At 42.9% G+C, this 25,498-nt stretch overlaps 1 long non-coding RNA gene across 1 annotated transcript; it reads right to left on the reverse strand.

Moving 5' to 3' along the window:
* Positions 1–10,937: 10,937 nt before the first annotated feature.
* LOC147756372 (uncharacterized) lies at positions 10,938–21,424 on the reverse strand. The gene is made up of 3 exons (XR_015324492.1): positions 20,179–21,424; positions 13,660–13,854; positions 10,938–13,447 (listed from the first exon to the last, which is right to left on the reverse strand). It is a non-coding gene; the product is annotated as an uncharacterized LOC147756372 (long non-coding RNA).
* Between the last annotated feature and the right edge of the window lie 4,074 nt (positions 21,425–25,498).

The raw sequence follows: 25,498 nt of genomic DNA on the forward strand, positions 1-25,498 counted from the left end.
CATGGGCGTTTTCAAAGGTATCGCGTGCTCACCGTGACAGGTGACGATCACCACGTTCACATTGGCGAAGTAGCGTCAAACGAGTTAGCTGTACGCCGACCAGCTTATATCTCCTGCAGTGGATGGCTAGTTTTCCCGCATAGACATTTGCAATCACGAACAGCGTCAAAGGATCTTCGCTTTTTGAAAGATGACGAATAAGCTAGCCATGATGTAATACCGATCAGATAGCCATCTGTGCGAAGAGGTCATTGCATAGAGGCAGTCTACAGTAGGAAGAGCCTTTTCAGTTACGCCTGATGTCAGTAAGTCGACCTGCAAATAGCCTCCTGTCCATGAAAACCATTGTTGTCTCTTTTCCGAAGATATCAAATCCTGTATAACGGTTTCTTCTAGCCGCACTCTGACTGGACTAGCGTGAGGCGGCCTGGTCCGGTACGACCTATTAAAATCAACGGTTCACTTGTCTTCAGAGAAGACAAAATAGATCCTATATTACGATAGAGTTAAGGAAAAGAAACCTTAGGAAGGAAATCGTCCTTTTATCACAGAGCAAGTAATCAAGCATTTTTCATGTATTAAAGTTGCAATTCAAAAGCTTCACTTTAAATAGAGCGGAGATCTATTTTATATTCCAATTGTACTTCGGTGCATAGAGATTGATCTGTCCTCTGATGTAAACGTTGCAGCCTAGGCTGAGTCTTCCAAGTTGATAACGATCGTTTAATGTACTGATTCATTTGAATCTGTTGATCAAGTGAGCAAGGTCGGACATCTCAACAGCGTGTTCCGCGCTTGAGTAAGATAAAGTTTTCTTATTGTTTTTATGTTAATTTGTCATTGTCAAGTCGCAGATGTCGGTAACGCTCTAAAAGGGATATTTACTTTGTGGGCGATGCGAAACGATTTAATTTAGTAGTTGTTTATGCCTCGAAATAACTGCGGGGCGGCCATGAAAGAGGAAGTACACGTAATTGAGCCCGACTTGAGGTAGCAACAAGAAAAAAAGTTAGATAATAAATGCACGACAATTCGTAATAGTTCAATAAAGATTAGGAATGGAGCGGGTGGCATAATGTACAGTTTGTCTAATTGCCCACCCTATCTTTATCAAGCGTCAAAAATTATCTCAACATATTCGGCAATTCAGAAATGTGCCGAACTCCATCTGATGTAAAGCCCGAAATGCTTTAAGATAAGAAGAACAATCGACGGTAAGCAGCTGTGATAAATCTTTCTAAGCATTGGATGAGGTTCTAATTTTCTAGTGGCTATTTATTTAATCTACATGTTTTGGTACTAGACACGCAACCTATTGGACGTCTATCTGACATCAGATGACTTCGGATTTACTACAATGTACCGTGCAGTTGCTAAATAACAATATCATACAGCCAAACAGGCACCGATTTATGCTTATGCGTACCAGATGAAGTAGGGACAAAGGGAGCAGCATGACGACTAATACCAGCATACACACCGTAATCATTCCTAGTCTTTTTACCCATTACTCGATTAGAAAATAATAGAATAACCCATAATTAGACCGACTACGTACACAAGTCACTTAGCCAGCCATATAAGACGTAGCTGATTGCTTGGAGCTTCCCCGCCAAATTATACGTTACACATATATACAATCGTATACCCACATACAGACACAGATACAGAAACTCACACTCATTAAACAAGTAAACCTCACAAATGCCTCGACGTAGACAGCCTATAGGAGCCAAGGATCGTCGATGCCCTTTGGCTACAGCGGACAAAAATACCACGAAAGTGTTTCATGTAATTGATGACGAGTAAATAGTTCGAATAACAACAAAATTCGTTAAAAAACACCGGCAGAACGAGACTACTACTACTACTAGGGGGTAGAATTTACAATTTTCGGCTACGGCTTGTTCTACAATTCAGCAGGAAATCCCAGCAGCTTTATGCGAAACTGTTCCTTCTTCAAGGTGTAATAACTTACCGATTAAGTACGCATATGCAGTACTTCAGAGAAGGTGCATGTACAGTTGTAAACAATGCAACGTGTTCTGTCTGCTCCTATATACAGCAGACTATAGCAAGCTATAAGTTTTAGTAATTTGTATGCTTTAGATTGATTTTGGTCGTATACGCTGCTATGGCCAATCTGGACCTTACGCGGAGGCTCAGCTCATTTCGTTATAGTGAGAAAACAAATGGTTTATCCTAGACTGCTGCTATCGTTGTTGTTGATGCTGAGGTAGTTTCGTCGAAGAACCCAGCAGAGGGCGTGGAAGCTGTTTGCTGTACACGGTTCGGTAGACGCGATGAGGCTATTATTAGCCGAGAATGTTGTTGTTTACGCGCGTCGCCATAGACAGGGCCGCTTCTCCTTTCGTTGGAACCTTTGCAACTACAGAAGCTATTGTCGCAGTAGCAGTATAAGTACTTTTGTCTTTCTTTTCTGTTTAACTAATTCTTGATTCGTTTTCCTTCCTTCGAGCTGTTCATCAGTGCTCGCGGCGCACGGCCGGACCAACAAGAACGACGGCGATAGTGGTGACGTCGGCACTCTTTTTTGCTCCTTTCAGGCACCTATCAGCACTGCATCGTACGAGACCACGGCGGCAGCAGGGATCCCCACCTGCGTACAATGAAATTCCGTCTAGCACATAAATATACCTATGACAGGTAGAAGAGAAGTCTTTGATAGGGTCTAGAGTTCACCTGAAGTTTTCCTTGCTGGGATTTGTCTTTCCAGAGACAGTAGACGGGCGGGTAGATAAACAAGAGGACATATTCTAGTCATCGTAAAAGAGGTTACTAGGGAAAAACGATACTTACATAGGATAAACGTTGTTCCTTGCTCGCCAGTCTAACACTGAACGATCTCAAATTGCGATGGGTACTGGCTTGTAGTTGGAATGTTGTTGCTTGATATGCTTATAAATAAAAGTACCTTTGCGTCATTGAAATGGCAGCAAAAAATCTTCTGTTCTGATAAAGGCCTTGTTTCTATTCAATACTACACATATGTCGGACCGTTGGTAGCAACCTAAGTGTTTCCAATTTGTCGTGAGATACTTAACACCGTTCAAGGAATAGACCCAGCGCCACTTCCTACCCAGTTAGCTGGTGTTTCAAAACCGCGAGAGAACCTTTGTTGTTGCTATTCCAGATGATTCCGCAGGCTCACTGTGCCAAGCTAGAACAGACGGCAAAGGGTCGTTTGCGAGGAGCAACATTAGTGGCTCGCGTGGCCACACGGGGAAAGGGAAATGCGGCCGAGCACAAAAGAATACTCCACCCCCCTTCCCCCCCCCCCCCGTAATAGTAATAGCAGTAGCATAGAAGGCTCGGTAATAGCTGTCCCTAAGCACTATCATAGAAACCTTGATCATGCATTCAGACGATGGGCAGGCAGTCCGCCGACGGTATCAAAGGCACATTACGTACGGGCGTACACATATCAGCACACGCACACATCCCGCCGACAGCTAATTGGTGGAACTCGGATCGACACGACCGTCCTTACTGCTCGTCCATACTTAGCCGATAGCAACCAATAGGCTCACAGTATCACATAGACACCTTCCACGCTCTCCTGGCATTCAGAGCATGGATCTCGCCGACAACAATAACGCCACGGTCGCTCGAACAAACGCGACTTCAAACGACAGGGCAAATACAACGCCGTCGTTACAGCTGCTACGGGCGTTACTTCACGCTATCTGCTAATGGCCCTTACACGACAACAAAAAGAACGCTCATAAAATAGATTTGTCCGACTTCCTCTATCGTGATTTTCAAAGAAAAGCAATATCATTTTTGCGCAGCCCAAACCAGAACTCTATTACAAGATGAAGCTTTCGAACAGACTAATTATCATAAACTTTATCGATTTAACTGTAGAAACTATGGCCATTTAATGGTGATTTGAAGTTATTACTTTGCTTCACTGTGCGGTAAGCTGAGTGGCTTCTAATTTGAAACTTCGGGCAGGTGCCATTTTTTTCATACAAACACTGAGAACTTGTACTTTGACTCGGCAAAACAAGACTATTTAGATGATCTTAAATGTTTGGAAATTCGATTATTTCTCGCAGAGAAATTATTTCCCTGCCTAAATTTGGAAATTCCTAGACTGATGTAGGTGGGTCCAACTAGGTATTATTAAGAGGCATATTTTCTAAGCAAACAAAGCTTCATTGCTATTGGAGTCTCGGATCAAATGTTCATTCAGTAATAAGCTAATATCAGACTGATCAAGGTATCAGGTGGACCACAGAAGATAAAAGCTGGCTGACCCGCAGCGCTCGCGACGGCTGAAACATCAAACGAAATCATACCAGGAGGATGACACTGCATGGCAGAAAAAGCAGAACGCTGAGCCACCAAGTACACACTAAACAGCTGCCCACAAGTGGAGAGCATCTTTATCTGTGTTTTTTTCCCCTTTATCAGTTAATGACGGGAGGATGCAGCAAGTAGCTCCGACTTTCAACTTCAGCTTCATAACTCATGAACTTCCGTGGTTGTCGTAGCCGGTATCAGCAGTAGTAAACGCCTTGAATTAATTAACGTTAAACTTGAGTTGACTGAAATAAATAACGATCACCGCTAGAGATTTCAGCGCCAGTATTTACCCCGCAGGACCTTTGCCCATATGATCTAAATTGATCGGGACATTAGATTAAAATGTGTTGATATAGCAACAACGGCCAGCAAAACGCACGCATGTAATTTTATGTTTGATGAAATAGAGACAGATGTTAGAAAACAATGCCTACAATAGGTTAATATTAGGTTGTTGCAGGCGAATCCGAGAGGGACTTTGAAGTTTTCAAACTGATTAGGCTTTAATGACGACTTAATATGTGCTAAACGTACTTGCCTTAATTTTTTAAAAACTCGCCCCAGCGCTGTGGCAAATCGTGGAGAGCCACATATCCGCCAATCACTTTCCCATCCGTAATTCATCATAGATAGACTCTTCGAAGTACTGCCGTAACCTTACGTCTAAACCTACTCGACACTGGCGCCAAACCACATCATTCTAGAGCAATGCCATTCCCTCTCCCAACCTCTGCCCGCCCAGTGTTAGGTATTTAGCGACCTCGTCTACGGCGATCGTATATATAGAAGGGACTTACTTTTTAATCAGGTTCCGCACTTCCGGTATTTGGGTTGTAATTCTGTAATATATTACATGTGAATCCATGAGAATGAAGGTTTTCTTCATTCTCATGGATTCTTCAACTTCAAGATCGGCCTTCGTGAAAAGCACTTACTGCGGCAATTTTTTTTAAGCCCAACATTTGGCCGTCTTCTCAACATTTCAGTATCGGTTTTTCGAGCTTTTACACCATTGACGCACTGTGCTTTAATGTTTGAGGCCTTTTCGCTTAACGCCTTCACCATTCTTCGATGAACTTCCGCAGCTCTGTGGCCTTCGAGTGGCCCTGTGGCGACCACGAAGCCTTGATTTTCCAGCCTGGAAGATATTTTTATTCTGAACTAATTTTCCCATGACTAAACTCAATCAATTCTTGGAAAGCTAGAGTATTTACCAGTTAAATTTCGTTTGCTAGCGATGCGTAAGTCCTCAAACTTCGTTTATAATGACTGTAGACTTAATGACAACAAGGGACTGAGCACATCTTACAGACAACATATGACAACTATGTGGCTGAAAGACGATAAATGTTGTGACACCATTATTCACTAGTAATAAGTACATGCTTATAGCCATTATATTTACTGCCAATGAATGGCCTCTAGTCTGCTTACCTCCCAGTCCTGATCTAGCTGCTATATAATATCGTTTTTACACATGATTTACCGAACAAACCGTACAACAGCAAGCAATCGATTAATAGGTAGAAGATCCTAAGTTAGCAAATTAATAAATGATAAGTTGAAAGCCTATTTATATCTGTACTAATCTGGCCCGACGAATGATAATATGCGGCTGTATTTAAATATGGCAGCGCTATATTGATTTTTGACAAAATCCGAAAGCCTGTAACTTCTCCGCTACCCTTAAAGGCTATGTTCCGCTATACGGTAAAGGCCATTTAGAGTCCATGTTCCTTTCGCAGACTGTTCCCCTCATGTGAATACTGTGCGTAATAATAATGGCATTAAACTATACGCGTTGAGGTGCAGTAATACAGAGAAAAAAAAAAAAAAAAAAAACAGAAATGCAGTAAAATTACTACCTGAAAAAAAAAAGAGTTGTCTATTTGAGAAGATTTATTAAGAGAGATTATCACGAGACAGTTATCTTGCACGTTAGCTAAATAATCGGAACATGACATTAAGGTTAAAAAAAAAAATTATATATTCATCAACTTATGTAGTATCACCTATATTCGGTGGCTAAAGAGCGACCAATACATTTCGCTTTAATTCTGCTTTCTCAGACTTTTTAACTGCTGTCGGCGGATACTCGTATTGGTGTAAGGTATTCATTCACCTTACACTTATATCGTTAAACTTCTACATATGAACAGTTAAATGGGCCAGTACGTGGACCAACAAATCGCATCAGCCTTGAGTCAGACCAGCACGATTCTAAGCACTGAATCTGAAAGCTTACAGATTTCAGGCCATGGTTTCTCTTCATTGCAACCCGCATCAGGTTGAAAGCAGCGTGAACTATGGTAAGTAGTCGTCATACATAACAGGGCTTTTTTCGCAGGTTCGTAATCAGACAATTAATAATCTTCAAAGATAAGCCTAACATAGACCCGGTCCTGAATTAAGGGTATATGAGGCAAGGTGCTGAAGCTAATAAAATCTGGCCTCCAACTATTTTGTTCATCTCTGGTACTCCCTTCCGGTAGACTGTCGGCCCTGTTTTTAATTGCCAGTGCTTGACGTAAGTCAAGTCTACGTCCTTTGGTCTCAGACTACAGTTCATAGCAGCTAGTATACGGGCGCTTTCACTGCAGAGCTGTCTTAATAAAACCGATGTTCTACACAATAGAGAAGGGCAATTCTGCGTAAATAAATGAGAAAGATTTGACCAAGTCTCCTTTTACACCATATATGAGAGAAGAATCACAGTGGTTCGACCGTTTTTCCACAAGCACACTCTTTTGCTTTAAGCAGGAATGTTTTTAATGTTGCCTCTGTTGCAGTTCGCCGCACCTTTTCTTCGTACACTGATGAGGTCATTAGTGGTGGTGATGGTGGTGGCCACTACCACCGACTCCATCCCCGCAGATGGAAACCTCCGCCTCCTCTTCCTCGTGGGTTTGAAAATTCTCTTTCTCGTTTTTCTCCTTTTAAACAAGTATTAATGGCACCTCTCAACGCTGGTTCTGCTGCCGGTGTCCCGTCTTTTTAACTCCTCCAACCATTTCCCCGTTTTCTCCATAGCCATATCCCTCTGCGCTTCCCCTTGGCCGGCCTGAGGCAGCCCTGAGGGGAGTGCAGTGCAGGTCACGCCAAAGGAAGTCAACGACAGGTCAATCGTCGCCGCCGAGCGCCCCCCTCTCTCCCTTCTCACTCCCCGCAATCCAGATCCAGCAAGATTTAAATTTTTCCTAGCCAACTGCAATGATCCGACAATATCAGTTAACTTGTATTACAAATAAAGGTTCCGCATCTGAAAACAGAACTCTACAATAATTCCAGTCGTGCATGGTTTTTCACAGGGTATCCGCGGAAGGACTACATACAGTTGAGACGTCCACGCACACGAATAAATGTCGTTGAAACGGTTATTTTTTGGTGAACTTGATGCTATGCCCCCGCATGTCCACTGCATAGAGTAGGGGATGCGGGTACGAAACGAGATGCTATAATAATGGTAGCCCCCACGAAAGCGACTTAAAGGACAGAGTCTAATTTGAAGTGGAAAGGAAAACTATGCAATGGTCGGCGGTTAGCGTCGCAACAGCAGCAGCAGCAGTTGTAGCACTACTAGCAAAAGAAAGTGGCCGAAAGCTGTCCTAGAGAAGTGCCTAGAGGCAGCAGGAACGCTAACCCACGATAGGAGTAGCGGGCAAAATTCAGGAAAGGACAGTAGGGGTCAAGAAAGTCTCCAAGAGTCAGTGGGTCGTCGGTCAGAGGGGCAGCGACGGCAGTGCGCATTTGCTCGCTTTGCTGGCAGCTCAAGCACCACCATCTCGTCGGGTCTTGCACCGCTGGCTGGCTGCCTCTACTTTAGCTGCTGCTATTGTTACCGCTACCGCCGCCTCTCCATGCTGCTATTGCTGGCGCTTTGTCTCGCACAGTTTTCGTCCTCTCGTTGACTGGCTAGCCACGCTTCTTCTCTGCTCAGGACGACAGCTCGACAGGTCACATATGTTAATTATAAGAGATCACTCCCAAGGGGAAAGCGCGGGCGAACAGGAGACAGCGCTCGCTCGTTCGCCCGCCGGTCCGTGCCTTCTCTCTCCCCTTGCCGCTGTCGTCGTCCTTTTCGTCGCCAGCGGGGGCTCGGACTCATGGAAAGAGGCGCCAACTCAGCCAGTAGCGGCCAGTGGGAGCTAGTAGGGCCGTCATGACACCAGCAAGAGTGACACCACCATCTCAACGCTTCTCTTGATTCGAGAAAGATAAGCGGAAGGCGATCGCATCGAGAAAATCGCCGTAGTCTTCACGTTCGATCTGTCGTGAGCCGTCGTTCGAACTGATAGAGGTAGCTTTACACAAGTTCAATTTTTATTGGGTTGCATATAGTGAACTAGTCGGTTATTCGGACATATATAAATATACAGTTTCATAACTTCAAGGTCCTATGGAATACGTTGTTACTGCGCTCAAACGTCCACCTATTGCAACCTACCCTTTAGACCTAGTAAAGCAAAAGCTTCAAGATCAAAATTGGGTTTGATGCCCTTGAAATCATGACCGTAGTAATAATTAAGAGGGATTCTCAGGAGAGTTCTAACAACACGCACACTTTGAGAGATTCAGCTGACAGCCAACGAGCGTACCCACAGCGGTCGCTTCTCTGTGGCATACGTAGAGAGGAATTGAAAATCCCGTTCATCCCTTTTAACTGTTTCGTTGCCAGCAAATTCTGTTACTCCAACGCAGTCCCAGTCAGCACGACCTGATGAACGACGTATCCGGATAGAGACTCCTGAGACATCAAAGAAAGAACACCCCTCCGAGATAACTTTCTACCGCTCGCTTTCAGAATCCGAGCGGGTTATCGCTGCTATACAATCAACGTCTCGGCCATGGTGTTCATTCACATCGCAAAGAAACGAATGCTCTATTTTAGACGCGTAACGCAGAGGTCATAATACACTAACGCTATAAACAAGTTTCATCTGCTTAATTAACACTCTAAATCCAACTCTTAAAATAAACCTAAAAATATATTATGCACCTAAAATATATGTCAATGTACGGTGGCCCTATTAATCGACTGATCTTTCACACCGGCATGGAACACGACTTAACCAAAATAAACAAAAGGGCGAACACAAGTAAAAAATCCCGTTACATCATTTCCCCTCTCCCTCCCTCTCTCTCTCTCTCTCTCTATATATATATATATATATATATATATACATAGACTAAGCAGTGATAGTTTCTCGGAACGTTTATTGCTCCACTAGCATGCAAAAGAGGCAGCCTCACGCAGCAAGTGAAGTTAACTCGCTGAAGGTGATCAAAGATACCAAAAGCTGATGAAGACAAAACGAGTTTCCCATATAAAAGTCCGATGAACAAGATCATCTGAGAGCTTTTCCGACGGAGACACGTTGATACATCTGTTCGTGCTGGTGCGACAACAAAAAGCAATCCGAAAGACAAAACAATAACAACAGGAACAATCTTCTCGACAAGGAAAAATAGCTGAGCACTTATTTGATGTACGTCCCGTCCTTCGCGGAAGTCGAAATTTTTTTCATCGGATAACACAACCCATTACATCGCTAATGGTTCAACCGTGGCCAAGTGTTCTGTGAGAAAGCTGCGGCATACGATGATTGTGCACCATTCGAAACGGGCCTGTTCTTCCATAGGACGAAAATCTATTTTCGTTGTTGTAATAAAGGCCGCGGAGCGTTAGGGCCGCCAACTTCCTGTTGCAATTCGTTTTGTCGCTTCCACTATCTATACGTAACCGCTATGATAATCTGATTTTACTACGTGTCATAGTAATAACATGCAGACAGAACAAAAAAAATTGGTTATGACCAACAGCAGAGATTTTGCGATGGAATGGAATCGCATCGTACGTCCCATATAGCCATCGTCTCACCCATGGACCAGCTAATAAACGTAATAACGTAATTGACTGTCAATGCAAAATATGAGGTACAGGAGTCTAGGGATCCTATACGTTGTCATGAACTCTAACCTACCCTATTCCACCTGATCAACACATATACTTTATCTTATTTACAACACGATTTACTTTAGCGTTGTATTTCTTAACACCAGCCACCATTACAGAGACACAGACTATCCGTATGCGTTTCTTTGTGGCCTCACGATAAACCTATTTGTTTTTATTATGGTTAATAGGACGTTCTAGCGTTGAGTGAAACTGCTCCTTATTATTATACTTCTCATTCACTGACAGCGCCACTTGATCGATTATAGCGTTTTGCAAACAACTCCTGTTCGTACGATGATTAAGTGTAATGACGCTTTTTTTTTTTTTTAATAAAATTAGCAATAACCGCAGACGATCTTGCTGAGCTCAGACGTAGGATAAACTAGACATAAAAAACAAAACAAAAAAAAAAAGATGCTAGTTTACTGAACAGAAGAGAATAAGCCAGGCGGTTTCTGTGATTACCCAAGTCAGGCTAATTTGAAGATGTAAAATGTTCAAAGCTTATTTAGGATGTGCAAGGAGAACACGTTTTCGTTATGAAACAAAAAGAAAAACAAGTGAAGGTATTAAAAAAAAAACGAACTGTTTATAGTAATTCTTAATTTTATTATCTTTAATAATTTAATTAAAAAGTTTATTAGTGGTAGTAGTAGTAAAAAGTGGTGCTAGTTAGCGAGAACGTGTTGGTTAGGCAGCCAGCTCCTCGTCGACATCCAAGTCTTGATATGCAACACAGGGATCGTACGTTTTTCGTCAAAACGCACGGTACAGAGTAATAATATCGTGCTTGTAGTGGGTACTAGAGTTGTGGTCCATATAAATGAGAGGGGTGTTCTTCGTGAAACAAGCAAATGCTACCATTTGCCGATAGTGCCTGAAGGAGCAATGTGAAGGTTGCGTGGCCACGAGGCTGAGTGCGCACATATCCTGGTGGTAGTAGCATCAATTGTGGTGAAGTCTAAATGAGTTTAAAGCCGGAAGCTGCGAGGCGTTCCAGGCAACCGAGACTTGGTCGAAAGCATATTTGTCCGGTCTTTATTCATTTGTCCGTACGCGGAGAATCTCGTTATGATAGGCGAATTGCAATGTACAGGTACAGTGGTCGACATACGTAACACACGTAATTGAAGTAAGTTGATAACTTTTTCAGCGGCGTCGTTATTGTTATTTGTGTGTGTGTGTGTGTGTATCAGTCTTTATTTACATGGACGTTTTTACGTCAGCGAAGTCGGGCAGCGTTGTCTGCAAAATTCGACACGATTACGGCATGGCCTACGCTCGAGGACTTAATTAGCCAAGGCATCTGATGATAGGAACTGTGGATTATCCCTATATGTAACTACGCTAACTATACTATATCGAAATATACGAATTTTGTTGCCAGCCAAAGTTAGCCGTCAGATACGCCAATTGGATGCATGGATCTTGTTTAATAGTCTCGCAAAACGATGGACGATGATATGATTTCGCTATTTTCTGGCACGCGACCTACCATAATATAATGGACCCTATTGATTGTTAGACCTTCAGGCTTTTTTTACACACGGGACCGTTTAGATAGAGTTAGTGAGTTGCCAGCTATGATAGTAAAGTTCCTGTCGGCAGGTAACACGAGTGTCATACCTTCCACGATTAGCAGCAGTACTAAATGAAAACTATCGTTGGAAAACGTTCAGGAATATTGAGCTGCAGGAGAAACAGACCATATTCTATCGCTTTGCTAATACAAAAAATACTGGGTTTAACTATAAACAAACTACGCGTATACACTGCCGATCACTGAACATCGCAAGCTGAATTTTCGAGTGAAAACAAGTACGTACATGTATTATATAGTCAATGCAAAACGCTAAATCAGGTAGGTTTTTGGAAAAAAAAAAATAATTTTCAACCGTGAAGGCAAATAAGATATTTTCTTTAGAAGATAATTGACGATTTTTGGAAAAGAATACTTTCCAATGGCGTGCCTAGGTGTTCACACGTACGATTTTGAGGTTTGGGACAGTTAAATTTTGCGATAATTGCGTAAGTACAAGGGCGTCACCGCTTAACGGCAGCACGGTGATGACCTAATTTTAATGTATAGGTTAACCGAAAAAAGACACCTTAGAGTATCAGGATAAGTGCCTAATCGAGGCTGGCTAACGGAATTACCGAAGCAATATGATTTGAACAAGATTATGGTATGACACCGAACGAAGTGGTATAATATTAACCAGTGCGGTAAATATGTCCAACTAGAAGATTCTGGTGTGGTAATAAAACTCATTGCAACTCTGTAGTGAGAAGGGCGTCAGTGGGCGATAGAACAGGCACAGCGTAAAACAACATATCCATTGAACTATACTATTGTGGTGACACTTGCCTGTCTAAAAGAAAATCGGCCAGTCGTTTTGCTTTTCCGACTGAGGCCGAGGATTGAGTGCCCCCCGCCCCTGTTTGAGCCTACCTCCCTAGGGCGCCATAGGCTGTTAACCGGCCTGGAAGCTTCCCGCTGAAGCCCGGTGGCATGTATAACCCAGCTAACCAGATTGTGGCCACGCTATGGCCAGTCAACCCACGTCTTCAGCAGCAGCCTATTCTTACCTGAGCAGGGAAGGGACATCGTTGACATAAACCCACTCAATATGAGAACTGGAATTAGCTCTCAAATAAAGGCTACCTTTTTTTTAAGGAGCTCAGTAACTGGGTCTTACAGCAAACATTGGTACAAGATGATACTTGCTATGTGGTTATATCGAACTGTGCCTCGTTGTTGATCCCTTGTTTAAAGTGCCGTACTCTAATGTGCCTACCTGAACAGAGTAAATCTACTCGACCATATCTGGTTTAGCCGTGTCGTCACGCTAGATTCAGTCTGGCTTGTACTTCTTATGTTTTTGGGGTAGAGGCGCCCTGTTCGGCCATAAAGGGAGTCATCGTGTCCCTCCTTTAGAGTTGAGTAAGGTAAACTTGGGGGAGGCTCGTCGCGACCAGCAAAGCCGGGCCATCGTCCTCGCCGATAGTCGGAGCAGTAGTTTGTTGTTGTGCCATCTGTAGCTACAGCGTCTTGCACTCACCATAATTTGGTGGTGACTAGGTTGTTTGGAGGTATTTTCACTACTGCGTGTTAGTTATCTTCCCAGGCTATCGTCCGGCTGAACGCATCGGTACAATCTAAAACAAAGAACAACGACATTTTAAGCAGTTCCTTTAGCATAAAATCTTGCCAAGTTCTGCTCGGTATTTACATATCATTTCTGTTTTTTTAGGGCAACTGTATTAGACGATTATATCCCTATGCAAGCAACAAGAAGGTAACAACTGCCTAGAAATTTAACGCTCACTTGTTAGGCGAAGTAAGTATGAACGCACTTCGCGTTGCTTACATTGAGAATTCGATGTTTACCCCGACGTGGACTGTTGGTGGTGCTCATTGCTTTAGCGCTGCACGTTATGCCACGGGGGCATAGCACGGGCTCAGCCATCGTACGCTCCAGTGCAACCGTCGATTCCGTTGTGCGGCGCGGTATGCTTCGACCGGTTCTCCTGTACTGCTACCGCCCGGGGCTTCAACTACGCTCCTGTAACAATAACGTTCTTGGTGGGTCCTCAAAGGAAGTTTGTTCTGTAATACATACAGGCGAGATGAATGCGACTATGAAATAATTCGAATGCGTTTTACTATTCTTTACATTTCGCGAGAGTAAACCGGCCAGGTCCTCCTCCATTCTCAGTGATTTCAAATCCTTTTTGGGTCCGAAAAGGGCTTAAAAGACTATTACGCCCCACCTCTTTCATATCCAATTTCTGCATTCATCATTTGCTGAAGGGGTCGCTATGCAATCGAAGTCCCAGAAAGGCCATTTGAAAAGTTCGAAACAAATTGATACGGTTTGCTCTTTCTATTCAAGGCAACATAACAGAGCAGCTATGGCTTCAACAAACAGATGAACAGAGCGCTGTTATTTCATTGGCGGCAGCGGTAAAAATCCAAAGGGAGTTTACAACCAACGTGCGCTGTCAACCTGACACAAGCTTTCGAAGAGAAGCTAGTCAATGTTCCCCAACGTCTCGTTTTCGAGACTACCAACGGACAACAAGCTATTTCGATACGATTATAGTACTTACTGGTACTGCTGCTGCCGTTGTTTTGCTGTGTTATAGGACGGACGGTACGATTGTAAGGAGCTGCTTGAAGGGAGTCGTCTATGTTCTGCTGCTAGCCCTTTCGTTGACAGCAGCCGATGCTAAAGGAGTGGGTCATCATGGCTTACAATGTGCTGACATAAAGGGTAAACGGATCTCTTTGCATCTTTGCTCTACCTGAATCTCTTCTTTCTGCTTTTTTCCTGCTCTTCTAGCGACAAAGTTGTACGAGTGACTGAACTTTTACCGGGATTTTAGTGGACGGCTACGGCTGTGACATGTCGTCGTACAATGCGACCGGCGAACAGGCAAACAGAGATAGACTCGCCGGCCTCCATGACGCGGCAGATACGCGGCTGAGTATCGTATGGGTACCTAGCTAGGTGGGTGGACTGAGCTTCATAGGAAAGTTACGCCTTGGCGATGACTACCCGACCTTCTCCTCTCCTTCGCCTCTACCAGTTTTCTTTTCTTTTTCTCGTATTCATCGTCTAGTCTTCCTGGTCCCGTCGGTCTGTACATCTGTGTTCGCGTATGCACGTCACCATGGCCGTTCGTGTGTCTGGGTACGCGGGCTGTCTGCTCCTAAAACTCATTCTTCGCATGCTCTCCGTTCATCGCCTGCACAGTCGTCGTCATCACCATCCCACCTTCCTGTACCTCGTCTCCCCATTCCCGACAGCTTTGTTACTCTGATCGTGACTTGTTCGACCTCGTGTTATCCTTTCCTCTGCCTCTTCCCTTATCTGTCTTCCCTTTGATGTTAATCCAGTTACAACTCACTCCGCAGTCGGCAGTCGTCGCCCCCGCCGTATTCCTCCTCCTCCGGGGCAGTGGGGGCCATAGCATCGGCTAACACTGCCCCCAATACTAGACACGCTGACGTTCCTTTTGCTCCTGCTGCTGCTGCTGCTGCTGCTGCTGCTGCTGCTGCTGCTGCTGCTGCTGCTGCTGCTGCTGCTGCTACTTCTACAGCGTCTGATATCCATCGGTTTCGGTTCGTTCATAGCAGCGAATGCTTCATCCCCCCCTCGACGCCCCGCCGATGGCGATTTTTCCTCCACCCACTTAGGGAGAAAAAGTCTAAATGATCCATCACTGTTTTCAAACCACACCTGAAGCTATTTCGAGTACATGTGTCGCCTTCGGTTCGGGCGAACAGGATGTCAAGACTGATTGCGATCATTGAGGCATACATGGTGGCGCTCCATAGGAGAACCAGTAATCAAATGCTAAAGTGATGGTCAATGCAAGCTATACTCTGGAAGAACTAAAAGATCCGAGCATCTGATATGTCAGTTCAATCAAGGAGCAGCGAACAAAATTGAGAACTAATTAGTTGTTAGTGCAGAAGCAAGGTATGGACAGTAATAGTGGCTTGCGCTCTGAAACGCAGCTCCAATTAGTTGGCGACTAAATGCCCCAGTCCACGATCATGTAATTGGGTTTAGAGTCTTTTCTATTTTGTTTCGCTTTCCAAGACACAGAAATCCGATTGAGCGTCAGTACAGTTGTTACCTGTGCAAAATATTTGTACATTCCAATGTCGCTCGTGACTTTGGCGAACGGTTCTTTCTGACCAGGCCCTTTTCGCGGCCATTTGGAGGCCTTCCTTGTTCCCTCTAGATGGCTAGGACCAAGTACATCTGCACCTTGCCGATGCGCCGAGGGCCTTTGATGTCGCCCACTCATCGATGCCGACGCCGACGCGTTCGGCACCGTTGAGCTAAGCTGAGGTTCTCCTGCTTCTCCACCGGCCGGTCTCTTTCGATTCTCAGTCCTTTTGCGATCACGCAGTTGTACCCCAGTCAACCAGTCAGCAGTCTGTCATCGGGACCTTTGCTCCCACCCCGCCTATCTACACCCGATCGACATGGCTGATTCTATCGTTCCATTTCTCTCTCCCTGTGTCGTATCTTCTTTTTCTACGCGTCGACTCTTCCTACCCCAGCAGCTCAAGCGCCCCCCCCCCCCCCCCCCCCCCCCGCGTTTCCTCTTTTTCTCCATTCCGCCGTGCCGTTGCACATTACTTTTACTCATGTCTTCGCGCGCTCTCTCTCTCTCTCTCTCTCTCTCTCTCTCTCTCTCTCACTCTCTCTCTCACTCAACTAAGACTTGTATTTGTCGTTCCACGACGAACTGAAGGAAAAATTAAATTTGCGTTTTACCAGCGCAAGCGGCGGCGACGGCGCGGCCTCAAGAGGCATTGCAAGCGAGCGAGCGAGCGAGCAGTCGGCCGATTGCTGCCTGCATTGGTAAGAGTACCGAAGAGACCGTGGGCTCGAGTTTCAGAGGAAGTTGCACAGGAAAATGAGGTGCTTCTCCAAAAGGCACGATAAACCAATAGGAAACGATCTCTTCTCCATCACGGTAGCGTTCAAGTCTACTTTAGAATATCAGTTTGTCTGATCTGGCTATATAATAATAACTGGACGTTACCTCTTCCCAGTATACGTTCGCGCTAATTCAAAATAACTGCTAAGATTCACCGTTTTATAGTAAATAAGCGCTTCAAATACCTCACAGAGTTCGCCTAGGTTGATTCGACTATTTTATTGAGTGTTACAGATGGCATATAGTTCCGGTCATATTTTTAAAGCAATTGTATATCAAATATAGCAGACATTTTATTACACCAAAACATACAAGTACACGTGTATGAAACAGGCATAAGAGACCAGCGCTCTAAAGCGCTTAAGAAGCATAGAGTTAGCACAGCCTTTATTAACATATTGGCAGATCTAAGGATACGTTATTTTGCCTATAGCCCAGTGAAAATTCGTGCTCTTTATCTTTAGATAGGTGAATAAGTAATCCCAGTCAACGAACTAACTTGAGCAGAAGATACCGCTTACAGCTTCTTTTTAATGGATGGACGGAGCCTTTCTGAAACTTATGAGCAAAGCCACGTAAGTTTGTTCGTACAATATAAACTGGAATTATAAACAGATTGCCAACATAATCTGCTGCGAATCGTCCCGTGATACTCTCATAGGAAGACGTATACCTTCCAGAAACTTCAAGTATCACTCCAGCATTGTAAAGTAATAATGATGATACATATTGACAGATCTCGTGCTCTTGCCTTAGCTTTCGATAGGACGGGTTATAACAACCGAACGAAGTAGAAGTTACGTGAACAGTGACGAATACCACTCTATTAGGTAGCTAGTAAGTTAACATTGAAATACGAAGACTATTGTAGAATGTTGGTATTTCCATATGCCTTGGAGATTTCCACTTGAGCTCCTCAAGGATTGACAAGTTGGCCTTCCAGCGAACACAAAAGCTTCATCTACAATTCGCTTGTAATAGGTTGTAGCATAAATAATGTTTGTTTGTTCGTTCTGTTTATTGCTGATAATTAAGAATTACGTATTATTGGCAAGCTCTATTTTTGCTCTGAAAAGTTTGTCGCCTCTTAATCCAGATCAGAAATATTAACCGTACCTCAAACTTGTGCGTGTATATATGTCAATTGGTTAAAACAGTATTTTCAATCCGCGGTTCAGCAACGTCAAAAACAGCCGAACTCACCAATGACACTTACCGTGCGCTGTTCCCGAATTCATCTACACCTTTAAAGGAGATAAAGAGACATACCTTAGCTGCAGGATATTGACCTCCGGGTCCCCGTGATGGCCTAGTGAGTAATGTATTTGGCCTACTAGTCTCGAGGACACGTCGTGGTCTAGACCGACTTCCTTTCGTGTCGAAAATTAGACGTGTGACGGAATGCGTAATAGGGATATCGGACTTAAAACTCGAAATATGGAAATTACTTCGGTAGTTTTTTTTTTGCGTAAAAAAAAAATTTAAACAAAGCGTAATGAACAAGGACTCCAAAATACAGTTTTTCCTTCGTTATCATATTTGAAATTCGAACTAAAAATAAATTTTGTGGGGTAGACGAAGCAATGAAGTAACAATAGCCTTGTAGAATATTCGCTCAAAAAAGACAGAAACACTACGTATGAAGCAACACTATAGTTATATATAGCTCAAATTGAATAAGCAGCATTATTAAGGTACATGAATAGAAAATTCTGCTTCTTTATAAACTGTATTTGCTAATTGACTGTTTTTTTCTTTTTAAAGTTTTTATTTAAAAATGTAAATGTATATAATTAATAGTGAAGATTAAATATAAAATAAAAAATTAAATTAAAAAATAATTTAGCATAGATGTGTCAATACTCCGCTCAGAGACCGAATAGCCCGTCCCAGTCAATCTCTGTCTGGTCACAAATAGAATAACACCTCTACAACAGCCGCGTAATTTTTGCCTGTAAGCATTCAAGCTGGTCCATTTTCTCATCCTCGTATGTGTATCATCCATACTATATACTATGCCTATAGTTCGACTACGATTTTCTCACTCAGATCATTCAAATCGCTCCGTTATGATTTCGTTGACACGTTTTAAGGACTCAAGAGTATTACTTCAACACTTCACTCAGCTTGCTTCAAATGTTCAACGACATATCCCAGTATCAAGCTCTAGTTATGCTGTGGCGTGTGGCTGGTTTTCTTTTCCTAGGTCGGGTCTCTTGCGCACCTTCTGTGATGAACCCGTCTCCATATTATTGTTTATTTATTTGTCTTAAGGTGACCAGTTTGGAAGAAGGCCATTGTCTCTTCCGATTGACGTACAATTTAATAGAAAAACCTCCTTGTATTTTTCTCTTTTATTTGATTTTTCCTAAACGTATAGGTTCTCTATTGCGTTTTATCGTGAAACTAAAAGCTGACACGCAACACATCAAAGAAATCGTTTCTGAACTCCTACCGTGCAATAACCTGAAAGTAATAGACGAGTTATCAGTCTATCCGGTAATACGTTATTTCCATGTTAAATGTATCTAACTAACATTCAGCTACGATACGGTGGTACTGTTGATGCTTATGTAAACGGTCTCGATGACTCACAAGGATATAAAAATGTTGCGCATGAGTCAAGCTAGTACTAAGTTAATCTGGACAAGCATCGCAAAGCTATCGACCTGAAACTAGCTTCGAGGCCTACGGCCACAATTCTGGCCATGTCTCAACTTCACATTCGCGGTCATCGAATCAACGAGAGTGGGCCGAGAACCGATTTACAAGATGGACGTCGACGTACCTGTTGCCCTTTCGTGGAATATATTTAGCCACAGGCCAATAGATCCGAACAAAGCCGACGGGAGCAACCAAATAAAGTGGGTAATTGCCGTAGCCATCCAGCGACGCTTTACCGTCGTGCTGCTTTTGCAATTCGTACGTGAAACCGAAAATAACGGAGAAGAACAAACCGCGTGACTCCAATACAGTATTGCTAGCTAAGGTGGATCGCTGGCCTATCTAACCTGGTAACCAGTTGATTTTCAACTGACGAAAATTAAAGTTCAAGACGATACCCGTTTCGCTTGTCTAAGTTCACAGAGCTAAACCCTCGAACGAATACGATAGTTCCCAATAAATGGAAATGAAAAATACGATAATAAACCGACGCGGGTTTACGTAAAATAACAACTATAGGTCGCCCATTTAAACACGAACGTACGATTTTTTAAGACTGAATCTGAGCAAATATAGATAATTCAATCAAATTTTCCCATGTATTTGAATTCCCATTCCCAGTGATTCAATATTGCCTACGCTCACCTTGACTGCGTCACGTTATATAGACTCTAATCGCTTATTAGCCATTTTCAAAGCACGGTCATGATTGCAAGCTTGCCTATGTCCTTCCCGGACTGAGTTTTTTTTACCAGTGGTACCTGTTTCAGATGAACGTATTCGTGAACCCGCTGGCGAATTTAATTGATGGATCTTGTATGCTTTCCGTCGCCGTACAACATATGTAACATTCACTGATGTAGTTCTCTTGCTCCATGTTAAAACGGGCTCACAGCAAAGTGGCTAAACTTAACGACGCATTCGCAAAGGCTCGTAGAATCTTTTTTTCTTTTTGTCTACTGAACGGCTTATTGAAGTTCTGTCTTATCTGCGCCGCTCGTACGCTGTCTGTTGTGTCCAACCCCCTCCTCCTGCACCCGGTTCGTTTCATCTAGCAGGTCTTCTATAACTTAAGAAGTTAAGTGGACGGGTGAACAGTAGCGAGCCGTGACGCTAGCAATTTTGAGCGCCTCTGAGCAACCCTACAAACCATAGATCTCTACGAGGTGCCACTAAATGTACTCAGCGTATGAGGTCCGTTCAGAAGAGGCATCATGCCTTCGTTGCCTCATTCCTTTTTCTGCTCCATCTTCTGAGAGTTTTCGAGGCGAACATAGCACGAATAGTGCACCAGTATAGACACCTCTACATACGCCCACCATTGGGCTGACAAAATGGGCTAACAGTAACAGCAAGCAACAACGGTCACAGGCGCACGCCCTCGCCCAACGAAGCTGAACGTAACAGTAAATTAGCGATGAATACACTTTCTACGAAAAGGCTTTCAATTTTCCACGGAGCGAAGGTGACCGGCCGTAGGTAAACGGCTGTTTCTGGTGCAGTCACCACCGCCGCCGCCGCCGCCGCCGCCGCCGCCGCTCTTATTTTTACGGCATTAGCGCTGACGACGTATTGAACAATCACAATCTCGTCCCGTCTATTTCAACGGTAGCGAGACGTCGACTTTCTCCATGGCCGTCGCCGCTTCTCTAGCTTCTATAACAACATTACGACGAAAAGAAAGAAAAACAAAAGATAAATTTAAGCGAGAAAATAAATCGAGGACCACGAGACACCACCGATTGAAGCTGTCTGAAATCTGCCATAGACTAACGGTTGTGTTTGAATCTTTCACTAGCCCTCTCGTGCTACCATTACTGGTAATGCAATAGATATCGCGTAACCTTAAAGGGAAGAAATAGGCAATCTTAGTATCGTAGTTAATATCAATCAGCATCGCCTTATTGATACACGTTTGCTCGTGGCGGATTCGAGGAAACGCTACGTACCTATGGAAACCACATTTACATACTGTCGCTCAGCAGACCGAAGCGCCAAAAAAACAATAAGGATCAGCCGAACAAAAAATGGCGCCACGTTACGGCTGGCTCGTATACGGTGTGAGTATACCTGAGTAGGATTTTTTCTTGAAACTCCCAGGACATACACAAAACTATTTTCTCTAGAACTGTTAAGACTGAGCAAATCCGGAGCGAGTCCGTTCATGAGTAGTAACGATTACGATATCGACATTTAATTGTTTAGGAGCCGCATTGAGCGACAATTATTATTTCTTCTACCAGAGTCGACGAGAATAGTTTTTGCGAAGCGTATGATTATATACGATCGAAGAAAGCAAAAGGCACAGAGTCGTTAACTATCGGCACAGCTTAATCTTTAAACGGTGAAGCCAAACACACACAAACGAGCTACGCCTCGAGTTTTTTGAAAATAGAAAAAAACCTTTCCACAATTGAAAAATAGCACGACATATAGCAATATTAATTGTAAAAATCATTCATTCTTTTAGAGTATTTCTAGTACGATATTTGGAATATTTTTAAGATTATGTTATGCAATGAAACTTTGCAACCTGGGAACGACGCTTAATGGCCGCCTTACTAAACCATGTCAAACGAACGGGTCTCACCCTTATGCTAATACATAGAGCAAGGTTTTTGATGTTTAGAAAGTATTTATTACGCCTCCACCAGTTTGATACAGTAGAGACAAAAGAGTTCTGACATTAGTTCAGAATTCCGATAATACCGTAAAGTTAATATACGTTTAAAATGCAATAGTCAGAACAACGATGATTTAAATGTCTGACTATATCAGAACGTCTCGTAACGTCAATCCCTTGTGGTGGTATTTGCGTGTACTCTGTTACTCTAACAGACATAAAGATCTTTTTAATAACAGTCAAAAGACTTTTTTCTTATTAATTTAATGATAACGTTAGTACACGACGTGAACGAGGCTAACGCATCTGTATTAAGGGAAATCTAATATTTAATAGCTAATAAAATTGCAGTATCGAAGAATCTAGTAAAAGATAAAGGAAAAGTATAAAAAGTTAATTAGGTAAGCTATTTAAGGTAGGAAGGCCATAATAGAAAGAAAATAGGTGTACACAAAGCTCCTGAATACACAAAAAAATGAGAATTTTGGAAAGAATTGGGGTCAGGGTCTCATCTGACAGCAAGTTGGCCCTGACGTAGCATCGGGAAGCGAAGATGAGGCGCGCGGAGGACAAGTAATGTACGGAAACGTTAAGGCGAGATCGATTGACCGAACGGTAGGTATTGATGCAGTAGGAACTCCAGGTGTAACAAATGATCTGAGCTAAGAGACAGAGGCGAAATTTATGAAAATAGGGGATATCGGAAAGGGTATCGAGTAAACGGTTAGGGAAGAGCGACAAGACACAGGGATTCCAGAGATAGCATATAGGACATCGTTTCGTAAGACTTTAAGTTGTCCTTTTGTGCAGCTAGGACCCGCCTCGCACAGGATCACAAGGTACGAAATAAGAAAGACAAACAAGGACTTTTTTTACCAAGATTAATATATTTCGACGCAGTCCTTGAGGTGGAAGAGGCTATATGTTGTATATAATTATTGTATATATACAGACAACTCAAGTATATAGTTGCCAGAAATAAAGTTTACTTTATTCTGTATCCAGCTAAGTCAGTTTACTTGTACTGAACATAAGTTTCCAGTTTGTTTGCCTTCAAATACACATATATACTGAGTAAGGAATTGGTCCGATGAAGTTAAACAACTAACTAAATAAATAAATAACTTCCTATTCAGGGCGAGCACACCAGTTGATTATGGACACCAATTTATGAGTGCGGCGACAATATTCTTTCGTTAGGAATATACCTTCAAGCAGACCATGCTTTAAGCTTCAATCTGCTATCGCTGCTGAGAAAAATATTCTAATTAAAGTACAATATATACATTTTTGGAATATCCTGTATGTATAAATGTATGTACCGGATATGACACTTAAAATTAGACTTGTTTTTATTTTCTCTTTCTAAAAGTGTGTACCTGAATGAAGAAACAATTTCACATAAATAGTTATTGATGCTAATTAAAGATTTAGTGTAGCAGAATTGTTAATATAAACTAGAAGTGTCATTTTTAAGGGCTACCTTAGATCAATATAACTACCGTTCAGCACCTAAATTACTCACTAGCCATTTTCAAAATAATCCTCCCTTACTCCGCAACGTGCGTTAAGCGATACTGAGAAGTATAAACTCGTTAAAATACACCTGATACGAAAAATTTCAGTGTGACTCAATTGTGGGCTAATAACAGGCTAAAGGTCGAAAAAATGCAAGGGCTTGAGAAGTCCAAAAGGTGCCAAAAGAAGAAGCATTCCCAAAAAACTGGTCGTGCAAACTTATCTACACGACCCAATTGACAATTCGTACTTGACACGTTAAGACGGCTGTTTATTTGTGTGTTAAATGTCCGTCAAATATCTGAAATGGCCTTTCGACCCTTTTTGCCCATTTAGGGTTTTTCGACTTGCTTTATGTAAATCGTATGAAAACTAGAATTTTTTCTAGGTAAAGCTGGGTAGGTTCTGGGTAAAAGAAGGGGCTTTTATTTTGGTTGAGTACAGGGAGTAAATAAAAATTTACCTTTGATCTTAACTAGAAAGAAGAGCCTTTCTTCTGGTACTAAGGGAGGTGCATGCACTACAAGATAAAAAGTACGCTTAAGCCCTAAGCTAATTTATTTTCCATATCATGTATATAGCTACAGCATGCATTATCCATTTGATGTAAAGGATTGGCTTGGTCTAACTTCATAGGGTACATATATAGTCCTTCATAAAAATTACCTAAATACATATATTTCTATACAACAATAATACGTTCAAATAATCGATTCCTGTCAGTGGTTCTGTTATCTCAGATCTGTGTTCTCAGACAACGGGGGGGGGGGGGGGAGGGGGGTACTGTTGGACGAACTCGCACTGCTAATGCTGTTTCAGACAAACACTGTCAGATTTACCTTGGCATTGTGATTGTTTTGATTAGTAATTTGGCAAACGATACATTTTTGCCCGAAAACTTCGAGATATTTTTCAGTTGTAGATATATACTGCAAAACATTAAACAACAAAAAAAAAATACCAGAAATAAGTGCAGGATTTTTCAATCTATACAACGCTACGTTCAGTAACGGCAACCGCTTAAAATACATACATGTATTATAAAGCTATGTTCTTGCTGCTGACATTCGTACATATAAAACAACAAAATTATAGACGATAATTAACGTCAGCGTAGATAATCAGATATGAAAATAGATAGACATGCGATTGAGATGAAGTAGATATGCATTTAATGTATAAGTTTTTTCTATTCATACAAACAGTGTAGAACAGATTTATCGATTTACCCTTACTACGAGTTTTTTTTAAGTCAATCTGCTAATTAGAAACAATAAGCACACGCTTGATTTTTGGCAGTGACACTGACGAACGAGTCTGCTGGTCTCGTGAATCCAACCTATTTCAACACTATGGGCCTACAGCCATTGTACGTGTGTGCCTACTTTTCTTCGGGCCGTTCCGATGATCCACGCCGTAGTCAAACGGCAAAACCGAACGTCCTAACGTCGCTCTAAGCCCCTTCAAGGGACACGCGTTACTTTGCTGGCATTTGGACGTACTAGCACAACTACAGTGAGGGTGGTGCTACTGCTGCTGAGGAGTGATTTTTGCCATCCTTTGCCAATTTTGCCACTTGGCTGGCTCGCAAACATTTCAAACTCAGCACTCTTTGGCCGCGTGGTGGCGCTGCCGTGTATGAGCTATCGCGTCAGGTCGGAAACGCTTGGCGTCTTCCTCTATGGCGCCCGCCACTTTCAAACTTAACAGGATTCTGCCACTGACGCTTCTACTGCTGCTGCTGCTACCAATGTTACAATCTATGGCTGTGAGAATCTTTCTTGGCCAGCCCGTCTTGCTTACTTCTAACCATGTAGTATCCGCTCCACGTCCCTCGCCCATTTCTTAGTGGTGTATGAGGGTATACCAAACGGGACGCCTGTCACCTTGGATTGTTTACGCGCTAGCGGCTTGAACGGGAGCGGACGTGTTTTGGTGCC

This window comes from Varroa destructor, unplaced genomic scaffold (assembly GCF_002443255.2).
Source record: "Varroa destructor unplaced genomic scaffold, Vdes_3.0 BEIS01000003.1, whole genome shotgun sequence".
In the NCBI taxonomy this organism is placed as follows: Eukaryota; Metazoa; Arthropoda; class Arachnida; order Mesostigmata; family Varroidae; genus Varroa; species Varroa destructor.